Below are 19,261 nucleotides of genomic sequence, written 5' to 3'. Positions count from 1 at the left end.
TAAATCGAACGCTAACTGACTGAGCTACCCAGGTGCTCCTCAGGGTCTTTTATTTTTGTTTTATATATAATGTCTACAGTTTTTAGTTGTTCCTAGTAGGAAGAATAGGGAACAGTGAGGGGCCCCTGGGTGGCTCAGTGGGTTAAGAGTCTGACTTCAGCCTGGGTCATGATCTCATGGTGTGTTAGTGCAAGCCCCATGTCGGGCTCTGGGCTGACAGGTCAGAGCCTGGAGCCTGCTTCAGATTCTGTGTCTCCCTCTCTCTCTGTCCCTCCCCCACTTGTGCTCTGTCTCTCTCTCAAAAATAAATAAACATTTAAAAAATTACTTTAAAAAAAAGAATAGGGAAAAGTATGTCTGTTTCATCTTCCTAAAAATGGAAGTACACTTGTCTCTTTTTTAAAAATTTAAAGTTTATTTGTTTATTTTGAGAGAGAGAGAGAATACTCACAAGCAGGGGAAGGACAAAGAGAGAGAGAGAGAGAGAGAGAGAGAGAGAGAGAGAGAGAGAGAGAGAGAGGGAGAGAGGGAGAGAATCCAAGCAGGCTCCGCGCCATCAGCACAGAGCCCAACTCGGGGCTCGAACTCATGAACTGTGAGATCATGACCTGAGCCAAAATCAAGAGTCAGATCCTTAATGGACTGCGCCACCCAGGCGTCCCTCTGCTTATACCTTCTAAAATGTTCTCTGTTTTGGTTTAATTTACAAAATAATACATGTTTCTCCTGACAAGGGAAAGAACAAAAAGAGGTGTACGGAAAACCGTAATAACGTAAACTCCACGTCTGCTGCCTCTCTGCTGTCACCCCCCTCTGTGAGGTAACCAAGGTTTGTGACCTGGCTGTGTCCTCCTCACCCACTGTCTCCTCATTGACGCAAACGTACTAAAACATAAATGCGCACTCTTGGTTCTGTTTTTGCGAAAATGCTTTTCTACTTGTCCAAACATAAGCAAGCTTTGCCTGTGTCTCAGTTTGGAAATTATTTGGAAGCACTTAGTATTAAAAACACCGTGGAGGGGGGACAAGCAAAGTGAGCTGTGGTTGCACGTAATAAAAGACACCCTGCGCTTCCATTGTGTGCGGGGCGGAGTGGGGGTGGAGAAAAGCCGCGGAAGAGAAAGGAAACCAACCGGTGGTGATTCTTCTGAAAGTTTAGATACGTCTGCAGTGGTTACAACAGTTAGGACTTAGAGCCCACGCTGTTCCTCTGCATTTGGAACCCGATCCCTGGAGAGAGGTTTATAACACCTATTTATTTATTTATTTATTTATTTTTGAGGGGGAGCTTATGAGCAATGAGGGGAGGGCAGAGAGAGAGGGAGAGCGAGAATCCCAAGCAGGCTCCGTGCTGGCAGCACAGAGCCTGACATGGGGCTTGAAGTCACGAACCATGAGATCATAACCTGAGCTGAAACCAAGAGTTGGACACTTAACTGACTAAACCACCAAGGTGCCCCTGATCCCAGGATATGTTAATGAGGGGGGTCCTGGGGGCCGAAGGTGTCCAGCGATTGGCCTGCAGGAAAGATGCTGTGAATATTGTGTAGTGCCCACAAGCCACGCCCAACATCCCTGCTTTTCACAAACACAGAGAAAACGCGGTGTCTCTTGGAGATGCAGGTACCCACAAGTTCTCTGGGCTTCATGACTCTCCTTTGAGAAGCTGTAGACATGCAAGCGACCATGGGGAAAGGGCCAGGAGCGCCATCTCTGAATAACGAGGCTGAGCGGGATGGAGAAGATGAACAGACAACCGCACCGCAGTACCTAAGTAAGGACCAGGGAAAAGAGGTATGTACGGAAAGTCACCGTAGTTTTATAGATGGGAAAGGACTGGCAAACAATGTTCTCTTCCCAGCACCCCTCACAAACCGGGAAGGTGGTGGAGCAAGGGCTTTCTCTCCCCCAAAGGCACTGGGGTGTGATACTGTCTACTCTAGGGACTGAACAGAAAGGCGCTTCTCCCCCTCTCTGTGCTGTTCACGCCGTATCCCTGTGTCCACGTTCACCCGCAAAGTCAGGATGGCCTGGGGATGTCACACTGGTCTCCAGACCGACCACTCCTCCAAAAAGCTGATCTTACAGAGGCGCCTGGGTGGCTCAGTTGGTTAAGCCTCCTACTCTTGTTTTTGGCTCAGGTCACGATCTCACAGTTCTCGAGATCAAACCCCACATTGGGCTCTGCGCTGACAGTGCGGAACCTGCTTGGGGTTCACTCTCTTTTCCTCTTTCTCTGCCCCCGCCCTGCTCATGCTCTCTCTCTGAAAATAAATAAATAAACTTTTTTTTTTAAAAAGCTGACTTAATAAAGAGTAGTAGTATTGTTTTCAGTTTTATGTTTCTGAGTGTTGCCTTCTTATTTGACCTGACGGTTCCTTACCCCCTCCTTTAAATACAGCCAAGTTGATTGCACATACTGTGTGAAGCCAGGCTCAAAATAGGAGCAGCTAACTTCATTAGACCTTTGAGGGATGAATTAGCTCAAGTCATTCTCTCCCCTCCAAGAAATGGTACAACAGCTTGAAACCTGATTCACAGCTACATTCCAACGCTCTCAATATTATGAGATAATGCGGGCATTCAGTCCTACAGAACTATTTATACCTCACCACCCTAGAGCCAAGGAACTTCTGTTGCTAAACCTGTTCCAGGGAGGTGTATGGGTTTGAATAATGAATAGGGGATGTCCCGAGGAGCACAGAGTCTCCGTCACAGAACTACTTCATCTCTTTGATATGGGCAGCTGGGAATTGGCCATGATACCCCCCGCGCCCCCCCCCCCCCGGCGTGCTGTGTCTTAGTGAAGCATGGACAGCCATTCTCCATCAGGTGCCTCCATACACAATACTATACCTTGAGAGAGGGCGGAGCATGTGCTGCCTACCTTACCTGCCTAGATTTTTCTCTTCCCAAGTACAGGAGACGGCAGTGTTGCAGATAAACACAGTAAGAACCTGAGGTCTGTGTTCATTCCTGAACACATAGGAACACAGCTTCTGAATTCATCTGTATAGTAACCGGAATACTCACTGGCCACATTAGTGGTCTTTATTATTATTATTATTATTATTATTATTATTATTATTTTAATTCTTTTAGAGAGAGAAAGACAGTGTGAGTTGGGGAGGGGCAGAGATGAGGGAGAGAGAATCTTAAGCGGGCTCTGTGATCGGCGTGGAGCCTGACACAAGGCTCCATCTCATGGCCTGCTGGAAGCCATTTCTGAACTCACTAAGTTGAGGGAAAAAAAAGAAAACTCCTTGTGAGGTAAAGCGGGTTTGCAAGGCCTCCCACTGTCTGATGGCGACGGATGTCTACCCCCCACTCAATTATTTCTGCTTGAGCACCGACCCCCAAGGCACCTTGTTGACTGGTATCAGGAGTGACTTGCCCCTTTATCCTAAAAATATGCTAATTGTACCTTGTGAAAGAACCTCTTATAGGAATTTCTTCTTTTGTGATTATAGGAGCAAATATTACATTTCCTGAGAAACCTGTTTTACTTCCCCTCAAGCAAACAGGCTATTGACCCCTGCTCACAAAGAACTAACTTTTACCCTTGCTATGCTAAAAACATTGCCTTATATTTGAATGCTGAAGATACTTTCCTTCCCCATGTGATAAGCATTTAAGTCACTTACATCAATCACTATATATAAAGATTATGCATGAATCTTCTACCAATCTATGTTCTAGGAAATTTTTACATACCAAAGAATTTGTCATCAGAAATCATTGTCTAAGGCAAATGCCACTTCTGTGCTGGCCCCATACATTTTTTTAATAAATAAAGCTGACTCTCAGGTCAGTGTAGAGATGCCTGCCTGGTGAGCAGAAAGAAACTTGAGACTCCCTCACTCTGTCTCGCCATCCATCCTTCAGGGAGCCCTGGACCTGCTGGAGCTGGACTCTGGCAATGACCATGAGATGATGACCTCATCCGAAATCAAGAGTAGGACGCTTAACTGACTGAGCCATCCAGGGGGCTTTATTTTGTTTTGTTTTGTTTTTAATTATTTTAGTTTATTTATTTCGAGAGAGAGTGAGAAAGTGCATGTGCAAGCAGGGGGAGGGGCAGAGAGAGAGGAGAGAGAGAATTGTAAGCGGGCTCCATGCATTGTCAGCACAAAGCCTAATGTGGGGCTCGGACTCACAAACCATGAGATCATGACCTGAGCTGAAATCAAGAGTCAGACACTTAACCCACTGAGCTACCCAGGCACCCCGATTATGTTATTTTTATTTGATAAAATATTTTTCATCAATCACGGACAACCCTTTACTTCCGTGTGTTTCTGTGTGCTTAACGTGAGAACGCTCCTCCACTGCTCTTCTATGGAACAGAGATGAAGACTCCTAACGGTGGGAAGATTCGCTTTTTATTTGCAGCATCACTTCTAGGTCGTGAGATGCAGACCAGGGTTCTGCAACGGTAGAGCTGCCTTCTCTAACCCTGGTGGGTCCTCCCTGCCACTGCTCTACATCTCACTTCGAAAAGCAAGTTTTATTGCATGATATGTATGGTTAAAAGAAAGAAAGACAGAGAGAGAGAGAGAGAGAGAGAGAGAAAGAAAGAATGAACGAACGAACTAGACATTAGTAATACTAGATGGGTCACTGATCCAACACAATTTCGTACATGTGAGATGGCATTTCTTCACGTGTGGTCAATACATCAGATGGATCCCCTGGAGAACAGGCTAAAAATGCACATCGCTGCACCCCAGATTTATTCGTGCAAAATGTGTGTGGATGGGACCCAGGAATATGTCTTTTTATAAAAAAAATGTTTAATGGTTTTATTTATTTTTGAGAGAGACACACAAAGCATGAGAAGGGGCGGGTCAGAGAGAGAAGGAGACACAGAAACTGAAGCAGGATCCCGGCTCTCAGCTAGCTGTCAGCACTGAGCCCGACATGGGGCTCGAACCCATAAACCATGAGATCATGATCTGAGCCAAAGGCAGATGCTTAACTGACTGAGCCATCCAGGTGCCCCTATGCATTTTTAACAAGCTTCTCCCATGATTCTGATGCTGACATTTAAGGAGTTTAAGATTTGCTGAAATCGTTGCTTCTTTCTAGCCACCCAAAGTAACAGCTTGACAAGCTCTTTTGATAGGGATGGGAAGAAAGGAATAAATAATTATTTAGTGTGTAAAATGGGCTAGAAACTGTGCTAGTTAAAAATAAACATGTTAGCATCTCCTGGTGGCTCAGTCAGTTGAGTGTATGACTCTTGATTTTGGTTCAGGTCACGATCCCAGGGCCATGGGATTGAGCCCTGAATCGGACTCCATGCCAAGTGTGGGGCCTGCTTGAGATTCTCTCTCCTTCCCTCTGCCCCTTCCCAGCTCACGCACAAGGGCATGTTCTCTCTAAAATAGAAACCAAACCCATGTTTGATTCAAACATTACAACTCTTTGTTGAGGTGATCAGTATACAGTCAAAAACAAGTGGAACCAGGAGGCATACCCAACATTCTAGAAATTGATCACCATACCTTCTGCCCACCTCCCAGTGCTGGGAGCTGAATCTATAGCCGCCCAGAGTCCAGGAAATGGATGGACGTATTTCCTGGAGAGAACTTACGGTGGCACTAAGTCTCTGGGATGCCTCATCATTTTGATGACCAGTCCAAGCTCACCATGTATCGGTGCTTGATGAAATGGCCTTTTGGTTTCACACGTGTTTGGCGAGAAACACGGATAGAGGACAGGACATACTGGTATCAGTAGACTTTTTTAAACAAGCGTATCACTCATCGTTTACTGACAACGTGCACTGGTCTCTATGCTAAGCAGTGTTCTGCACTTACTACCTCATGGGGCGCCTGGGTGGGGGGCACCTGGGTGACTCAATTGGTTAAGCATCTGACTCTTGATTTTGCCTCAGGTCATGATCTCACAGGTCTTGGGATTGAGCCCTGTGTTGGGCTGTGCACTAACATCGCAGAACTTGCCTGGGATTCTCTCCCTCTCTCTGCTCCTCCCCTGCTCACTCAATCTCATTCTCTCTCCCTTTCTCAAAATAAATAAACTTAAAAAAAATGTACTCTTTATAATGGCCTATGAAGCAGGTACTGTTATCTAGATTTTTTTTTGTTAAGGAACAGAAATGTTCCTTAGTGTGAAAACGTGTGCACGCTCACACAGCTGGCAAACAGCAGAGCCTGGGATGGCTGGTGGACTCCAAAGTCCACGGGAGTCCCACACGCTGGAACTGACGCAGCAAAGTTCAGCTTCTGCCATGACAATTGAGCAGAGGTCCAGGGCCACTGTACATTTAGAGAAAACCATCCATCTCTTGGTTTGTCATTAAATAATGGGTTTGAATAACTATGGATCTCTTCGGTTGAATGTTCTTGGTCTTTCTCTCTTTCCCCCAAGAAGCTAATCCCCCTTTCTCCATACTTTTAAATGTCCATGTAATCTAAGGTGAGGAGACATTATCTTGTAGATGAGTGTTGTGTTTCCCATGGACATGACAGAGTTTCTACTAACCTGGATCATTTGTAAGACATTCCGGTTAGAGCCATCCCAGTTTATTCACTTCACTGTGAATTGTTTACGTGGATAGTGATTGTACATAATAAGTTTACCTCACCAAAAAAAAAAAAAATGTTTATCTCATCTATTAAGATTCCTGACAGATGGGTCCAAGAACATTGGTCTTCCACCAATCTACTGTATACAGTGCTACCTTAAAAAAATTGTTTATTTCTGAGAGAGGGGTGCAAAGAGGGAAGGCGAGAAAATCCCAAGCAGGCTCGACCCTGGCACTTCGGAGACCTACGCTGGGCTCAAACCCACAAACCATGAGATCATGACCTGAGCCGAAATCAAGAGTTGGACACCTAACCAACTGAGCTACCCACGCACCCCAGAACTTCCCATATATGAGCCAAAGAACATATCTGGTCCATAACCAACCTATCATATACAGCACAACTCTTACTCTAACAGAGGACTAGTCAAGTGTTGGGAGATAATTCTTCCCTGAGGCACTGGCTGCCTTTCTTCCAAAATATCTTTTCAAAGGTGTTTGTACATAGAACAGCCTTGGAAAACAGAGATCATGTCTTCCTCCGGAGCAAAAGGCAAGTGTGTTTACCATGCTGCATAATACATTGGGCTTTCTTAAGCTCAGGGTTCCTCTCTTATAATGCAACTCACAGAACATGGAGATGCCACTGGGTCTTCTTGGAATCGTCCTGTAGGCCTCAAGAAACTGACATAAGAAAACGCTGATCATCTGGCTACTGCTAATGCCATGAGTAATATGGTTCTGTATCTCTGACCCATGAGTGTTGTGTCTTTTGCCAAGATCCACTTAACTATGGAAGGCTAACTTGTAAAGCTTGCAAGGGGTGTGAAATCTCAGACCCTTCACAGTTCTTGAGGACAGCAATATCATTATTACGGTTTTTAATGTTGGTAACCACTGTTTTTTGAGCCCCTAGTGTGAATCAATGAACCAAACTCTATTCTTAGCAGTGCACCATATGATTTCAGCTGATCCTCACCAGACTGTTGTTTAGGAGATAGCACTGACACCTAGCGTATTCTGACTTCTGTTCTAATATCCACCCCTCCCTTACGCAGTGAGGAAGTCCTTCCTCCCTCTATAACCTTAGTGGGAAACCTATTCCCTTTGCAGATGACCAGGTTTTGAACTTCATTCTAAACTAACAAGGCCATGGTGCTCCCTGGTCATGGAAACTGGTCAGGAAATGGACACATTTATCCTGTTGGGGCAAAAGGAGCTGGGGGAGAGTGAACTAGGGACCTCTGGGAGAAGTTTTTCTGCTCAGACATAAAACCAAAGGGAAAGACAGGCTCTCGTCCTCCAAGTGTTGACATGTGTCACCAGGGTACCAGAGACCACATTTAATCAACATGTGTTTATCACCATGGATGCTGGATATAACTAAAGCAGGAGCTAGAGTTCCCTATTGTGCCAAAGATCACCCTGTTAGTGCGGGACCACGGGGGAGTCCTGGGGCGGGGTGCAAAGCACTTACTGGGTTCAGAGCAATGGCTACCTATCAACTGGCACCAAAGCATCTTAATAGGCTAATAACTGATGTGGCCACCCTCGGCTGTGCAGGTGTCACTGCCCGTTAGAGGAAGACGCTCACACAGGAGGGCAGAGCCAACGCAATCACAGGGAGAGGGTGAGAGAGCCCCTGGGCCAGGATGATCCTGACAGCTGCCCTCCTTCCTCTAGACTTTTTCACTGAATTGACTGCAGACACCCTTTTCATTTCATCTAAGCTAGCTTGCGTTTGGAGTTCAGCGACCTATAGTCAAAAGCATCCACCGAGGGGCGCGTGGGTGGCTCAGTTTGTTGGGCTTCCGACTTGGGTTCAGGTCATGATCTCACTGCTCCTGGGTTTGAGCCCCAAGTTGGGCTCGCTGCTGGCAGCTCAGAGCCTGAAGCCAGCTTCAGATTCTGCCTCCGTCTCTCTGTCCCTCCCCCACTCATGTTCTGCCTCTCTCTCTCAAACATAAAACAAAACATTAAAAAGAATTTTTAAAAAAGCATCCACTGAAGCATGAAGTCACCAGTCCATGAAGTCAGAGCAAGTAAAAAGCTGCATTAGAACTGAAAGTCAAGTCTTTGTGGCTTAAATGTTCCTGCTCTTTCTGATGTAACACTGTGCTCCCAAGTATCAAACGAATATGCAAAAGTTATTTGCAGACTGTAAAGACCATATTCAAATTTTAGCTTCTGAGATGAAGAACTCCCAGAAAAATACAAAGAGGCCAATGTGTCCTTCCTGATTATCACTGAGCGTTGTTCCCATCCTGACTGCAATCTAGCTTCATGATAAGATTACTGCCATAGAGAAAGGAAAATATAATAAACTGTATCCAATGTTCAAATTATTTTCTGAGAACACAAGTAGTACATCTGACAGTGAAAGTCAAACCAGATGACTGGAAACCTGTCCCCAGGAAAACCTCTCATATCGTCACCATCTTGAGAGCACACAGGAGCACGTTCTGGATTCATCTCAGGAATATTGTGGACACTGTCATCAACATGTCCACGTTGTCCTAACACCTCCTAGATGCCTGCACAGGGAGAATTGACTTCTTTCTCATCTCACGGTCATCCCAAAGACCAAAAACTAACTACTGTCCTCTGGGGCCTGGAGACCTTATTAAAATTGGCCTTTTGGCTTAAAAAAATTTTTTTTAATGTTTACATATTTTTGAGAGAGAGAGATCATGAGCAAGGGAGGGGCAGAGAGAGAGATGGAGATGCAGAGAGGATCAGAAGTGGACTCTGTGCTGACCACAGAGAGCCCAATGCAGGGCTCAAACTCATAAACCATGAAATCATGACCTGATCTGAAGTCAGACCCTTAATGGACTGAGCCACCCAGGCATCCCGGAGAGCTTAGTGAATTTGTGCCTGAACATATTTTATCGCTTTGGGAAAATTCTTCCCATTATCTCTTCCAACACCACTTCTGCTCCTGTTTCTTCTCTTCCTGCCTTGCATTCATCATAGAAGTCCAAGTGTACTCATTGCTAGGCCTTTTCACCACACAGTCTGTACCTTCAACACATTCCATATGTTCAATCTATTTTCTTAAACATATTAATTACATTTATCACAGAATTTGTGCCTTGCAATTTCAATAGCTGGGCCATCTGTGGGTCTCTTCCTATTGTCTGTTTTTTCTCCTCGTGGTCTTGTTTCTTGATATGCTTGGAACTCAAAAAAATTCAATGCTGGGCATTGTATACTGGGGTATACAAAATCATGGAGGCTTTGGAAGATTCTGTACCAGAGAAAGATTTACAGTGTTCCCTATGGCAGGCACTATGTTAGGCTTGGGGAAAATAAAAGTGAAAAAAGCAGAGAAAATCCCTGCCTTCATGGAGTTCATATCCAGTGGGGGCATTATACAATGACAAATGAATAAATAATAATAAAGCAAGCAATAATAAAGGATATCAGGTAAATCAATTAAGTGGGTAGAGATGAAAGGGAGGTGCCTTTGGACACAGGCATCAGAGGCAACATTTGATCTAAGGTTGAATAAAGTGAGGCAGAGAGACATGAAAATAGTTAGGGGAAAAGATGCTCCAGGCAGAGGGAAAAGCAAACATAAGAACCCTAAGGCAGGGGGGTGCTTGACTTGTTAAAGGAATGTCTGCAACAGAGTGATCAGTGGGGACGTGGCAGAAGTGCACAGGGGCTGATGACAAGGAATGCAGAGCCTGTGGAAGGACTTTGGATTTTATTCTGTGTGGGATGGACAGTCATGAGGGGCACGGTGTGATCTGATTTCTATTTAAAAGGATCATTTGTCTGATGTGTTTGGAACAGAGAGCAGCAGAGCAAGGGTGTCAGCGGAGGGAGAGTTAGTGGCGGGAAGCGTAGGCATCTTCACCACTGCTTATGGTTGCTTGGTCTGGGGAGGGAGTGGTGGATGTCAGGAGGGGCAGTTGAACTTGAGACGTATTTTTGAAGATAGGGGCGCCTGGGTGGCTCAGTCGGTTGAGCGTCCGGCTTTGGCTCAGGTGATGATCTCACAGTTCATGGATTCAAGCCCTGAGTTGGGCTCTGTGCTGACAGCTCAGAGCCTGGAGCCTGCTTCAGATTCTGTTAACCATCCCATGCTGGCGCTGTCTCTCTCTGTCTCTCAAAAAAAAAAAAAAATACATGAAGATAGACACCACAGATTCCAATGATGGCTTTGGTGGAGGGTCTGCAGAGGTGGGCTCCCTGCCACTTGCCCCGGGCCACGCAAAATAAATATTCATTTGTGCACTTGGTTAACTTTTTTTAAATTGTGTTTAATGTTTATGTATTTTTAAGAGAGATAAGCGAGAGAGAGAGAAAGAGTGCATGAGTCAGGAACAGGCAGAGACAGAGAACCCCAAGCAGGCTCTACGCTGCCAGCACAAAGCCTAACACGGGCTTCAAACCCAGCAACCACGCGATCATGACTTGAGCCGAAGTGGGACGTTCAACTGACTGAGCCACCCAGGCGCCCCTATGCACTTAGTCTTAGAGTCTTTCTCTTAAATAGAACCTTCCCTCTTTACGAATATGTGAGATTCATTTCCACAAAACTTGACTCTGTCCCTGGGGTCTTGAGAGAAAAAAAAAAAAGGGAAAACTCCTAGGTTTGGGCCAGGATGACAGGAGGGTTGGTGAGCCACGGGACCCCGAGAAGAGAACAGTTTGGAAGGGATCTAGAATTCTACTCTGGCCATACTCAGTAACGTTTAAACTCCTCCCACTGGTGCTCAAGACCTCATCCGACTCACATGGGCTCCTCTCTCCTTGCAAGTTGGGCTTCTGTTGGTGAAAATTTTCAGGCTACAATGTCTTTTCCTGTTCTTACTCTCTTATTTTTACATTTTGGAAATCTTACCCATTCTTCAAGGTTTCCTTCTAATAAAAGCTTTCCCTAAGAGTTGACTTCCTCCTAATGATCCATGGAAAGAAAATTGGAAGCCCATAACAGGCCCTGGGTGATTTTTTTTCCCATTAAACATGAATATTTTTTTTTAATGTTTATTTATTTTTGAGCAGGGGGAGGAGAGGCAGAGAGAGGGAGACACAGAATCCAAAGCAGGCTCCAGGCTCTGAGCTGTGAGCAGAGAACTCGACGTGGGTCTCAAACTCACAAACTGTGAGACCATGACCTGAGCCAAAGTCGGACGCTCAACCAACTGAGCCACCAGGCGCCCCAAACATGAATGTTTTAGATAGAGCAAGCAATCTCGTTTGCTTGCTCATCCCTCTGACCTTCGTCACAATCACTCGTTTGTGTTACCTGCCTTGGTCCTGTAGCCATCTGAGTTTATGACTAATAGGTTCCTCAAATCATTGTGCCTGCATCTTTTGTATAGGAATTACATGCTGCGTACCTTATAAATATGCACTAAGCTAATGGCAGGCAGAAATGCTACATTTTCCACACAGATATATTTGCCCCCAACAGCAATTTTGTCATGACAAGTTTTACATCTTTTAATTCTGTTCTTCTTCTTATTTTCCTCTTTTGTTCCCTTTCTCTGTTACATTTGTTTTCCCTTATGGAAAATTTAAGGTGTGTGGGAAAGGAGACAAAAGAAAAGACTATTACTAACCTGATGGCTGATTTTATCTGACCTGATTTCAACCTGCTGAGTTTATTTAGTGATGAAGCAATTATTTCCCACTCATACCACTGAGAATGGAAAGTAACCTTTATCTGTAACCAGGCTGGGTTAGGTGAAGTAGATCCGTTTGTTTTTCATTAGAAATGAAAAAGAATTAAATAAATATTCTCCTCGTGAAATATGTTGAATGGTTTTGATTAATAAAGGCCACTCCCAGGGCGCCTAGGTGTCTTGGCCGGTCTGAGTTCAGACGGGAACAACCCAGGTCGGTTTCTACCTATTAATGAATTTCTCCTAGTACGAAAAGGACAAGAGAAACAAGGCCTACTTCACTCAAGCGCCTTCAGCCCATAGATGATATAACGTTATCCTAACCTACACTGCTGGAGAGTCCGGGTTCACTAGGGCGGCAGAGCCCAGTAATTACGTAAAACTTAAACCTTTATAACCAGAGGTTCAACCCCTCTCCCTGATAATATGTTCATAATTCATATTCTCTCAATAATTGTCCCAATCCTTCTCGCTGTAGCTTTTTCAGTCAAATGCAAAGTACTAGGCTACCTACAACTTCTCAAAGGACAAACACTGTACGACCATATGGCCTGCTTTGCCCCATTGCAGACGCCATTAAGACTCCTCACCAAAGTACGCCTGCAACCCTCACATCCCCAGGATCTATATTCATTAGAGCACCGATCTTAGCTTTCTCACTTGCCCTAACCATATGAGTCCCTAACTACAAGTGTCTGACTCTTGATTTTGAACCCAGGGTCATGGGATCGAGCTGCATCAGGCTCCTCGCTGAACGTGGAGCCTGCCTAAGATTCTCTGTCCCTCCTCCCTCTGCCCCTTCCCCACCTCACCTCCCAGGCGTGCACACGCGCGCTCTCTCTCAAATAAAATTTTTTTAAAAAAGGGTCACTCCCAAGTTCACCTCTTGGGGTAATCCTTTAGGGGGACACGAATGAAGTCAATCCACACTTTATCAGAATAATGTTTCTAAACCTGTTTGCAGTTGACAAATACAAGCAGGCGGCGAAGTTCACGGGCAGCATTCACAGAGAAGGGCTTGGTGAAGGCAGATGACTCACTGTTTATGTGATTTAGCCGTTGGCGTACGCATCCCTGTCAGCTTGCTTTGTTCCCACTTCCCTCCCAGCTTCCCTCTAATGAAGAATCAAGTCTGAAACAGTGCCCACCAAACTGTCTTCAGCGTGTCACACTTTCCTAATGCAGCCTTGATTGATGAAGTCCTCGGAACGCTGCGTATTTGCTAACTTCCCCTCTGGGAGGCAGTCAGTGGGGAGAAGAGGAAAGACATGCCTTGACCTGACAGACCCTTTCTTTTCAGTATGCTCTAAAATCAGAGTGGGGTCTCTTCGTCCCCCCCCAATTTCTTTTCAGAAATTTCTTTACATAAATTCTCTCCAAGGAATTGTGTTGAGGTGTCTATTATGAAAAGCATGGTATAAACTCATGGTGTCCAACTCAGCTCTGGTCTGTGCCTGGCAGAGAGGGAGTGGTATTCTGTGGGCTTCGCAAAAGAGAGGAGGGGAGCCTTCTAACTCTATGCATCCTACCTGCATATCTGACTGTAATGACTGCCCTTTGACATAGTCTCTGGGTGCTCTGCTCTTCGTGGCCACGGCCAAGTGCACAGAAGGTGCCATCCGTCTCTGCCAAGTAGCTCTGACACCTCCTGTAACTTTATCAGAAGACTCCTGGGTCTCTCTGCTTCTCCAGAGCTCTCATTCCAGACACTGAAGATCAATACATAAAAGGAGTCTTTCAGTTATTCCATGGCCAAAGGGCACTACGGCAGCCATGGCAAAGCCATTCCTCAGACTTAACCTCGTGCAGGATGTGGGGGGCCTCTTCCCAGCTCCTGGGCAGGAAGAAGGTGGCAGGTGCGTCACCATGAGAATGGCCTGGCTCTGCCCCCTGAGGTATGGAGAACAACACTACAGGCACCGAGGGGCAGGGCACACACAAGATGCCGCTGGCGCGGAACACACCTGCGCCTCTCAGCGCGAGCCTCCAGAGCTCTGTGATGGGGCAGGGCCCAAGGGTGAAGCGGACTCCGGCGCCATTTTCTGCTCCTGCTGGGCTGGGACACTTCCCAGCAGCAATGTCTGCCATTTCCAAGGGGTAGCCAAGAGGACTGAGGAAGGGCTTTCTCTCCTTTACACTCAGGAGGCTGTACTTCCTTCTGCACTTCTTCCTTCCAGAAGTTAAAAAAGAAAATATGTGTGTGTACACATCACATGTACATACACACATGTATTGAAATATATAGTATATATTGGGCAGTGAACATATGATACATAGAGTAAACACAATATGTATTGTACAAACATATATCTTATCCCCCCACATGTACAGACGTGTGTGTGTGTGTACTTGGAAGATCTTGACTTGCATTCCTCTCCAGGGCTAGGCCTTTTCTCAAACAGATAATAGGGGCTACTCAAATCAGACAAGATCCAGCTTGGCCTTGCTCAACTGGAATTCTGTTGACAGAATTATTCCCTATGCCCCTAAGTCATGCATTATATGGAATGAATGGACTGCTCTGGGCTTACATGGCGCTCGGTATGGATGGTCTTGTCTCTACGCATCCAGAATAGTCCTAGCTGTGTGCCGTTCTTAGTACCTCCCTTGTCCTGTCTTCTCCCAAAAGTCTTGGCTCTGGACAGTGATGGGCACTTTCTCCTGCGCGGAGGGTAGAAGAAATAGACACTAGGTTGGGAAAGAAGCAAAAGGCTACATCCCGGCTGCACCGCTGAAGCCGTCTTGGCAGCTTCCTCCCCTCTCCCCACCCAGGCAGCACGAAGACTTTCTGCTCAGACAGCGAGGCACCAGAATGGAGAAGCATCTGTTGACATCTGAAAGTGCATTTTGGAAGTATTCCAATCCGGCTTAGAGTAAAGTGTGGTCTGACTCGCTCGCCTAGGGAGAGACTTAAAACCGTCCACGTATACAGCAATATAAGACGCCCTTCACTTCGTAACAGGAGCAAACGGAGCCCGAGCGATCACAATCTAATAATAAAGATCTGAAGGACTGCTTTAAGCTCTGATGCATTAGTAACGCGCCGCGGGAGTAACGCTTTCTTCGTTTTACGCACCTAATTCTTGGCAGCCCTGTCTGGCAGTTGAGAGGGACTGAACCAACGTTTATCATAAGTAAAAGAGCTCAGTCCTTCGACATGTCTTATGCAGCTTCTATGGGCTGGGCACTACGGATTAAACGGAATCATATACATAACGGTGGCCTCAAAATAATAATGATGTACTAAGAGCACTAATAATTGTTGTTTACCGCTAACTGTTGTTGTCTGTAATGCGTTTTCTCCTCCCCAACAGCAGCTCCTGACTTTTCAGAGCAGATCCCCCCCTTGCCCAGCGCTGTTCCCTCCCCTGCGTCCCAGGATAGAGCATGAAGTCATCAAATGTACAGTATATTCCTTTGTCTACAATGATTGGCTCAGAGATGGGCACATGACCTAAACTGGCCCAATCAGAATACATCTTGGGACTGTTCAGAAGCTAATGGATAAGACCCTCCTCGCTTTTGAGCTGGACTATGAGCCTGAGAATCCGCGAGGCTAGAGCTGCCCCAGCGATCTTGTAACTATAGGAAGGGGCTGCGTGGAGCTTGGCACTAAACTGAGACTAAGGATGAAGTCAAAGCACCAGGCAGCAAAGGAAAGGGACACAGAGAAAGTGGCTCTTGATGACATGGCTTAAGCATTAAATTCACCGGTATCTGAAGCCAGCCCAGCCCCTGGACCTTCCAGCCTTGTGAGCCAGTAAATGCACGTTCTGTCTGAAGCCAATTTGAGTTTGGTTCTTTGTCCCTTGAAACTAAGGAAGAACTAAGTCAAACAGAGAATCCTGCTTAGTAATTAATGAAAATGCAAAACTAGTGGGGAAAGGCCATTGAAAACTTGATGTAGAAGGAAATGAGATTAGATATTAAGAATCTATAGATTTTACAGGGACCCTGTCTGACAGAGGCAAAGCAGAAATAAATGAACTGAGATCCCCCCAAAAAAAACCAAAAAAAACCCAAACCATCATTTAGAACTTTGGGCTCACTCTCATAGCCAAATGGAATTAACCTTGACCTCGGTGGGGTCCATGAAACACAAACAATACACAAGACATTAAACCCTTCCGGCTCTAGAACAGCAAGACACTTTTCTGGTCAAGTAAGGAAGACTCCAGGAAGAATGGTTTTGTTGTTTTTTCTTAAAGCTACATCCAGAAGCTTTGTGAAACCAACAGAAGCACTTGCTACTGAGAGTGCATGCGGCCCTAAGCAATAATGTCAGAATGATAAATAAGAAGAACGGTCTTTAAGAGTCAGAGGTCTTAGAGATCAGAGACAAAGCACACTTCTCCACCTCCCTGAAGTGTAGCCGCAGGAAAGGATTGCTGAGTGGGAGGGTAAACAGACCATTACTCGGGGAACCACTGTGTTAAATCAACTTGTGTTCAGACAGCCTTAGTTTCAACACTAAAATCAAATTTGGAAATTCTGTCCTGCTTCCTTTATGGCACACTCACATATCATGTGAACTGGGGGAAAGGCAGCTCTGCCGCACACTTTTTTATTGACTTATATTATTATTGTTTTTTTTTAATGTTTTGTTTATTTTTGAGAGAGAGAGAGACAGCATGAGCAGGGGAGGGTCAGAGAGAGAGGGAAACAGAATCCGAAGACAGGCTCCAAGCTCTGAGCTAGCTGTCACCACAGAGCCTGATGCGGGGCTCGAACCCATGAATTGAGAGATCATGACCTGAGCCGAAGCTGGACGCTCAACCACCTGAGCCACCCAGGCGCCCCAAATTTTTTAAAACACTCAATTCCAAAGCTTTGCTAGCCAGGAAGCTGCTTATCATTTTCTTGACTTGGTAGATCTTCCCAAACATTAAAAAAAAAAAAAGCCACCAACTGGGAGAGGACTGTTCCCTTGGGTTCTAAAACTCGCAGAGAGGGGCACCTGGGTGGCTCAGTTGGTTAAGCGTCCAACTTCGGCTCAGGTCATGATCTCGCTGTTTGTGGGTTTGAGCCCCATGTCAGGCTCTGTGAGTCTGGAGCCACTTCAGATTTTGTGTCTCCTTCTCTCTCTGCACCTTTCCTGTTCGTGCTCTGTCTCTCTCTCAAAAATAAATAAACATTAAAAAAATAAATAAAAAACCTCTCAGAGAATTCCCAAATCGCACTGCATTATTTGCCATGAAGTGAGACAAGGACTCTAGGTCAAGGGGGTGAGGGAGTCTGTCCCATGAGAAGACTCTGCACCCGGGCAGGCCCTCTGACTGCTTTGCCAACGGAGCCTGGGAGTTACACTGCGTGGATTCCAGCGGCAGCCTTTGAGTGTTAATTTCCTGCCTGTGGGAATCCACTGCCACGTGTGACTGCTCAGAGCCCAGCGCATTGTGAAAAGCCCTGGAGGGTGAGACATCATGAAGAAAGAGGAAGAGAGAGAGAAAAGACAAGGAGTCAGACGTGTAAGGGAAGGAACCATCCTGGGCAATGGGCGACCAGCATAGCCCCGCCTCCAGATCATTCCCACCACTACCCAGCCGTGGCTGCCTCAGAGACCAGTCAACCCCCCAAACCAGGATCATAATAACTTGCCGTCTTAAGCTACTAACGTTTGGGGGCGTTTGTTCGATGCAGCAATAGGTATCTGGAACACATAGGTAATTTGCCAATCTGGGTATTCCTTAAAGTATAGTGGATGAGTAGATATCTAAAAAAATAATGAATTCATCATAACAACTACCCTTTCAAGCAACAGAAGCGAATTCTGACTGAGTTAAGCAGACACGTTTTGTGAAAGGAGACTGGGTAACCCATGAGTCAGAGGAAGGCCTACCGATATTAGATCCAGGCTAAGCGGGAAATCAGAACCACAAAGCCACGGCCCAAAACCATGCTGGGGAAGAAGGCACGGACGCCATCGCCACAGATATGACAGAGAGCGGGTCGTGGCCCCTCAGGTTTAGTGTCACTAGCTCCCATGAGGGAGTCTTGGCCTGGGTGGCCCTGGGGGGCAAAGCTGAGGGCTCTGCCCCTGCTGCCAGGGGAGAGAGCAGACGAGTGTCCAGCATTTCCAGACCCTATAGTGAGCGGTCATCTCTGTACCCATGAAAGTCAGAGGGCGAGGATGACTCCTCCAAGGACAGAATTTAGAGGCTGGGTCATCTAAACGAGTCCACCACTGCTACCAGGAAACAAAACACATGTGGGGGTATATATACATATGTATATATGTATATGTGTGTGTATGTGTGTATATGTGTATGTGTGTATATATGCATGTGTACATCTATGTGTACGTATGTGTGTATATATGTGTACACAAATTTATGTGTGCATACCTATATATAGTTTTGCATTATGCAATTTTTACTTTACCATGGTATTTGTCTTCCTGATAAGCCCAGCGTTCTATGAAATTAACACTAAAATTAGCATTCACCCTTGAACCAGCAAGGCCATGGGAAAATAATATAAGGGGCATAGTCCTAAAATGTATAAAGGTTTGTAACCAGAGCATCAACAAAAATCATCTTTAAGTTTATTTATTTATTTTGAGAGAGATGAGAGAGGATGAGAGGCAAAGGGACAGAGAGAGAGGGAAAACTGCAAGCTGGCTCTGTGCTGTCAGCATAGAGCCCAATGTGGGGCTTGAACCCACAAAACTGTGAGATCATGACTCAAGCCAAAATAGTCGGATGCTTAACCGAACGAGCCACCAGGCACCCCCCCGAAAATGATAATTTTTGTAAAAATATTAGTTCAGCAAAAAAATCAAATTCCTAACAAAGATACTACAGTAAACCTAAAATTTTTACTTAAAAAATTAGGAAGTAAGTTCATCTTCATTTTATTTATTTATTTATTTTTAAATTTTTAAAATGTTTTGTTTATTTTTGATACAGAGAGAGACAGAGCATGAGAGGGGGACACAGAACTGGAAGCAGGCTCCAGGCCCTGAGCTAGCTGTCAGCACAGAGCCTGACGCAGGGCTTGAACACATGAACGTAAGATCTGACCTGAGCTGAAGTCGGGAGCCTAACCGACTGAGCCACCCAAGCTCCCCTCA

This window comes from Suricata suricatta, chromosome 6 (assembly GCF_006229205.1).
Source record: "Suricata suricatta isolate VVHF042 chromosome 6, meerkat_22Aug2017_6uvM2_HiC, whole genome shotgun sequence".
Lineage (NCBI taxonomy): Eukaryota > Metazoa > Chordata > Mammalia > Carnivora > Herpestidae > Suricata > Suricata suricatta.
The sequence above is the reverse complement of the archived record's forward strand: the minus strand, read 5'-3'. Positions refer to the sequence as shown.